A 6143-nucleotide genomic window follows, 5' to 3' on the forward strand; every position below is an offset into this window, starting at 1 on the left:
TTGGTTGAATACATGGGGGCAAAAACATTTCTTTTGATATAAAAGCCCTCAGTACAGCAAATATGTAAAGGCTTTTCATGGCTGGCTATCTGCCCCCCTGGCCATATTTAACTAGAGCCTCCTCCTCTGCCATCACCGGACCAAGATGTGGCCCTGAGTCTCTAATTCTGAATGATTCGGCCCCCAGACCTGAGGCTAAAGCCACCTCACCCAGTGAATGCTGATTTCCTCCATCTACTAAACTACTCAGCCTAGCACTTACAGTATTTCATCTGTTATCCCTACCTTACCTAAACTACCCATCTATGTCCTCTTTCCTTTGCTTCTATTTTATTCCCATAAACATTTGATGATGGTGATAATGATTATAATAATATCCAGGCAATTTTCTAAGCATTTTATATACATTACCTTATTTAATCCTTCTAACAATGCTATCAAGCAGGTAGTGTTATTATCCTCAGGTTAACAAGAAGAAACTGAGACACAGAAGGTTTAAGTAATCTGTCCATGGGCACTGCTAGGAAGAAGTGAGCACCACTTGGATTTGAACCTCCAAAGTTTATGCCCTTCAACACTATGGTCTATCTCCCTCCTAGACACCTTAATGAGTGTCTACTACCTGCACAGTATTGTGCCGCTAGACAAGGGGATACTAAGATCAGACAGAAATAGACCTTGCCATTAAGATGTTTAGTACGGGGAGAAAAGACTTGAATATAATAAGCAAAACACACTGCAGAAATTCATGAATAACTTTTAACATAATAATAAGGATCAGAACAAAGGCCATCACCTATAACTTGCAGAACTTTTCTCACTCTCACGGTAAATAGGAACTGGAGTTTGGTGAAGGTCTGCGACATACACACTGAATAACATACCCAAACCCTAAGCTTCCTTCAAGGCCACAACAAGACTTTCTCTTCTGAGAAGCTACTGGTGACTAACCCCACTCCCACCACAGGCTTTCCATTATTCTGAATCTGAATAATGTTATTCTGAATTCATAACTTGAGACACCCAGCCCACCACTAACCTAATCAAATATTGCCTTAGAATTAATATTTTAGATGGTTAATACATGGAAGTTATATCACCCTAAAAACCATAAACATTACAGAAGCAATGACTATAAAACCATCTCTTAAAGTTCTTACAATTCTCAGTACAGTACAGAGCAGACATATGTACCCAATGAATAAATGATGAATGACTGAACAAAAAATGAATAGATGGATGATGGATTTCTAAGTAAACGACATGGAACTTTAGAAGCAAGTGAGAGAGAGAGCCTGTGATAAAAAGCTTTGGGCATTATTAAAATGTTTAATCAGATAGATTTGGTGCCCCCAAATAAAGACCAGGGGCACAGGCAATTAGCACAGTCTTGGCAGCAGGAAAAAACGAAACAAAACAAAACCCCACTTCATTCTCCCACCCCCATGCCCTTACACACTTGCATACTTGGAAGCAAGAGTCAGTTACTGGCACCCAATGCAAGTCCTTTCTGGAAGTGATCACAGTCACAAATCTACTTTTAGTCAAAGGTGTTAAAAAACAAGAGGGAGACCATCCAATTCTTACTTTCCCTTTGTGATGAACTGTTAAAAAGTGATACAAGTGGATAGAAAAGGAGTGAGAAGGGAAAGAGACAGAAGAATAGACTACAGGAGACCAAATAAAATGTTCCAAGTGGCAAGCATTGCAAAGTAACACTTCATCATTCCCAAATTCCTCCTGGGCATTGACTAACTGGAGTGTCGTCATTACCTGATGAGAGGTCAGCTTTGAAGAGCTCAGACTATTCCTTTAAAGTCTTTGGACCTAGTCTCAAGTTCAAGGATGCACAAGTGAAGCCTCCAACCATTATGATATTATGTTTACCAGGTTCTACTAAAGCTATCCTGATGAAAATACCAGCTGACTTTGAATGTATACTAGGTCTCAGTAAGCATGTCTGGAAATTCAGAAGAAAGACACCATTGGCCAAAAGAAACTACACAAAAGACAGAAATTGGAGGCTTCTGAACTGTGCATTCTTTGAAGCCCTTTCTGAAAAGAAGGAAGTCAAGTGCATCCCTATCTACTCTTACCAATATCCACTCAACTATGTAAAGTCGCTATAAAAATCTAAGTATTTTGTGGAGACTAAACACCTCTCCACTGTGAATGCTACTAAGACTAGGGTCTTTAGTTAAGCAGATAACTAAGCCCACTCATTCTCAGACTCTTCATCATTCTTATCTATGCAGAACAGACCCCCTGGAACTTCCCACTTTCCTCCTAGGTTTATCTGCCTCATTTCATCCTTGGAATGAGGGACCTCCCAGGAGGTCTTTGTAGCAGAAACTCCCAGTCAGTTTATAGATTATCTTTGTTGACCTCTCAGGAGCATCTTTGTAGCAGAAACTCCCAGTCAGTTTATAGATTATCTTTCCCCTGACCTGACACCTAAGTCCCAGGCATCTATATTTAATCACCTATTAGACATCCATTTTGTTTTCCATTTGGATCTCAAACCTAACATAAATGAAAAAGAAATCTTGACTCTCATTGGCCCCTGGCAACTCATTTCTTTACAAACTTCTCCAGCTCAGTAAATGGCAGCAATGTTCACCAATTTGATCAAGGCAGAACACCTATGAGCTGTTGTTAATTTCTCTTTCTCTCCCTTCTCTCACGTTCTACTTGCCAGTTCTTTTGAAATTTTCCTCTTTTCTCCATCTGCCTGGCTTCAACCCTAGTCTAAGCCACTGTTATCTCTGACTTGCACTACCACAAAAAATTCCTAACTCATCTCCCAGCTACTGTCATGTTGTAGAGTAAATAAGAACCATTAGCTTGGTGGCCAAAATAAAGCATTTATTTATTACATTTACTTGTAAAATTATTGTATATAATAATGTGATCAACCTCCAGGTGGAGAAAACAGTAATTATGTGAAGATGATCATAATTATAATAAATGCTCTAAGTTTTACAATGATTTCATTATCCAAGTGAAAATTCCCAGAGTTAGTGGTTAAAAACTGAACACTTACCCTGCCAACACCGAGGAGCCACCGTAACCTGCCATCTGAACTGCAAGTAGCCTCCTAACTGGTCTCAATTCCACTTTTGCCTCCACTAAGCTCTGTTGTTCACAAAGCTATTAAAGTGAACTTTTAAAGACATAGATCTGAATATATGACTCCCGCATTTAAAATCCACTATGGCAGAGATTTTCCCATTCTCTCTACGCGGCCCTCTCACTGCTGTGGCCTCTCCCGTTGCGGAGCACAGGCTCCGGACGCGCAGGCTCAGCGGCCGTGGCTCACGGGCCCAGCCGCTCCACGGCATGTGGGATCTTCCCGGACCGGGGCACGAACCTGTGTCCCCTGCATCGGCAGGCTGACTCTCAACCACTGCGCCACCAGGGAAGCCCTCTCCATCTTCTTTAAAGTAATAGTCCCCACCATCACAAGTTTTAGGGAGTACAAGGTTGCTCAGCAGGAGAATTGATCTCTCTGCTTCCTTTTGGCACAAAGGAGGTGAGTCCGTGTGACGATGTCTGGGCTAATAGAAGTCAACAGAACTGATGTGGATGCAACCTCCAAGTGATTCCTAAAAGGCAAAGCCAATCATCCTGCATTCCCTCTTTCCTCCTCCCTGTGGGAAGGAATACAGATAGGATGGTGAGACTCCACCTGTATTATTCTCTGCTGAAAAATACTTTATGACACATAGTAGTAACTCAAGTATTTAAATCAATGAAAGATAGAGGAACACAGTGTAAGACAGCTATACATTCTCCTGCACAGATAGTTATTAGATATCTGGTAGTAAATAATATAGTATTACCACTAAGAAGAGGTCTACAAAACTTATGAGAAAGAAAAAAGGCAATGCATTCATATTTAATGCCAAAGAGTCATAATTGATATTCTAATAATTATGGAAGTTATGAAAAGAAATAGCCAGGCATTTTATGTCAGTGACCCATGTCTAGAAGTCACACAAAGATATGATCTGTGCTCAAGGTCAAGAATAAAGCACTCTAGAGTCAGGAAGCCAGTATCAAAGCCCAACAAAATCAAAAAAGGAGGAAAGATTAAAGCAACATTTTTTCAGGACATTATATATTCTTGGGCTCAAGCTGTCCAGAGTAACAAAGTTAAGATAGAGAATTTTATTTTGCTTACATCTTTTTAAGATAAAGGGGCGTGTATTATCTCACCTAACTACAATGTTAGCAGAAAATTCTCAGACTTAGGGCAGAGCTGGACCCAAATGTTAAGAGGATGTCATTGAGGATCCATTGTCTCTCTCTCTCTTTCTTTTTACTTTTGGACTCAATTTAGACTTATAGAAGACTTAGTAATTCAGGCTTACAGAGAGTTCCTGTATATCCTTTCCTTACTCAGTTGCCCTGTTGTTAACATCTTACATAACCATAGTACAATCAGCAAAGCTAATAAATCAACCTTTGTACAGGTTTGTTGACTAAATTATAGACCTTACTAAAATTTCACCAGTTTTTTTCACTAACATTCTTTCCAGTTCCAGTATCCTACCAGGATTCCACCTTGCAATTAGTTGTTACACCTCCCCAGTCTCCTCTGATGCATAATAATAGCTCCTCAGTTTTCCATGTCTCTCATGATGTTGACATTTTTGAAGATTACTGGCCAGTTATTTGGTAGAATGTCTCTCAGTTTGGGTTCCTCTGATTTTTTTCTCTTGATTGGAATAAGGTTCTGTATTTTTGGCAAGAATATCACAGAAACTATGTTATTGCCTTCTCAAGGAATCTTATCAAAGGATTAACAGTGTAATAATGTTTCATTACTGGTGATGTTAATCTTGATCAATTGGGTAAGCGGTGTCTGCTGGGTTTCTCCACCTTGAAGTTACTATCTTTCCCTTTGGAGATAAAAAATACTTTGGAGGAGATCATTTAGTCTATGCAAGTTCTGTGTCTCCCACAAATTTTGTGCATTAATTTTATTGAGATGAAAAATTTCAGGTAGAAAACAAATCCTCTTTTACTAGTATACATGAAAAAATCACAACTAAAAAAAAGGACAAACAACGAACTGGGAAAAAAAATCACAATCTAAAATTTACTGAAAAAAATGTGTAAAAAAAAAAAAAAGAAAACCGTATTAGCGTCCTGATTTTCTCCTACTGCTGTAGCCCGAAACATGGCGACTCCTGGCCCTGTCACTCTGGAGGCGCCCTTTGAACCATCGCAGCCCGCAGTCATTGAGGGCTTTAGCCCCAGTGTACACAGCACTTCGGAAAGCTTCAAGGAAAAGTTTCTTCGCAAGACCCGCGAGAACCCAATGGTACCACAGGCTGCCTGGGCACAGCGGCCGCCCTTACCTACGGCCTCTTCTGCTTCCACCGGGGTCAGAGCCAGCGCTCCCAGCTCATGATGTCCACCCAAATCGCCCCCAGGGCTTCACGGTCGTAGCCATCTTGGCGGGTCTGGCTGCATCCACTCTGAAATCTCGACCCTGAGTCCGTGGCCTGGCCTTGAGAGCTCCGCGGGGATCGTTCCCAGCTCCAGGAGCAACCACCGGTCCTGCCACTGGCATTATTCCCTCATCTCCCCTGACAAGCCCCTGTATCAGTGGTGTCAGAAGTAGCCAATTGTGTAACCGACAGATTTTTTTCAGGGATCTCAGGTTCGGTTCAGTTTGAGTGTTGCATACTTCTAGTTGTGCTGCACCTTTTCCACTCCCTACTTAATAAACTCTGATCCACTTGTAAAAAAAAAAAAAGAAAGAAAGAAAACCATAGTATACCAAAATAACATTTAAAAATTATAATGGTGTCTAACTATTGCTTTTGCTTCAAATGCTGTATATCAGTGGTTCTTACACTTTTCTAGGCCATGGAACCTCTGGAGAATCTGATGAAAGATGAGAGCTCACTCTATCCCTTAAAAAATGAAAATAGGCACATGTTGACAATTTTGGGAATTCATAAACCACCAAACTTCATCCTTAGATTGCTGAGGGGTCTTCAGGCTAAGCACCTCTTCCTTAATACCAAAGAGCAACTGTAACTCAATTTGCTTTTCATAGGTCCACCTATATGCCCTTCCTTGATGATGTCCTTTCCTCAGTTTGTTATGGTAGAAAAAGGGAAAAGAGG

General features: G+C 40.7%; 1 pseudogene; it reads left to right on the plus strand.

Moving 5' to 3' along the window:
- The first annotated feature begins 5185 nt into the window (after positions 1 to 5185).
- On the plus strand, positions 5186 to 5504 carry LOC102974027 (HIG1 domain family member 2A-like; annotated as a pseudogene).
- The last annotated feature ends 639 nt before the right edge of the window (positions 5505 to 6143 follow it).

Source organism: Physeter macrocephalus, chromosome 7, assembly GCF_002837175.3.
Source record: "Physeter macrocephalus isolate SW-GA chromosome 7, ASM283717v5, whole genome shotgun sequence".
Taxonomy (NCBI): domain Eukaryota; kingdom Metazoa; phylum Chordata; class Mammalia; order Artiodactyla; family Physeteridae; genus Physeter; species Physeter macrocephalus.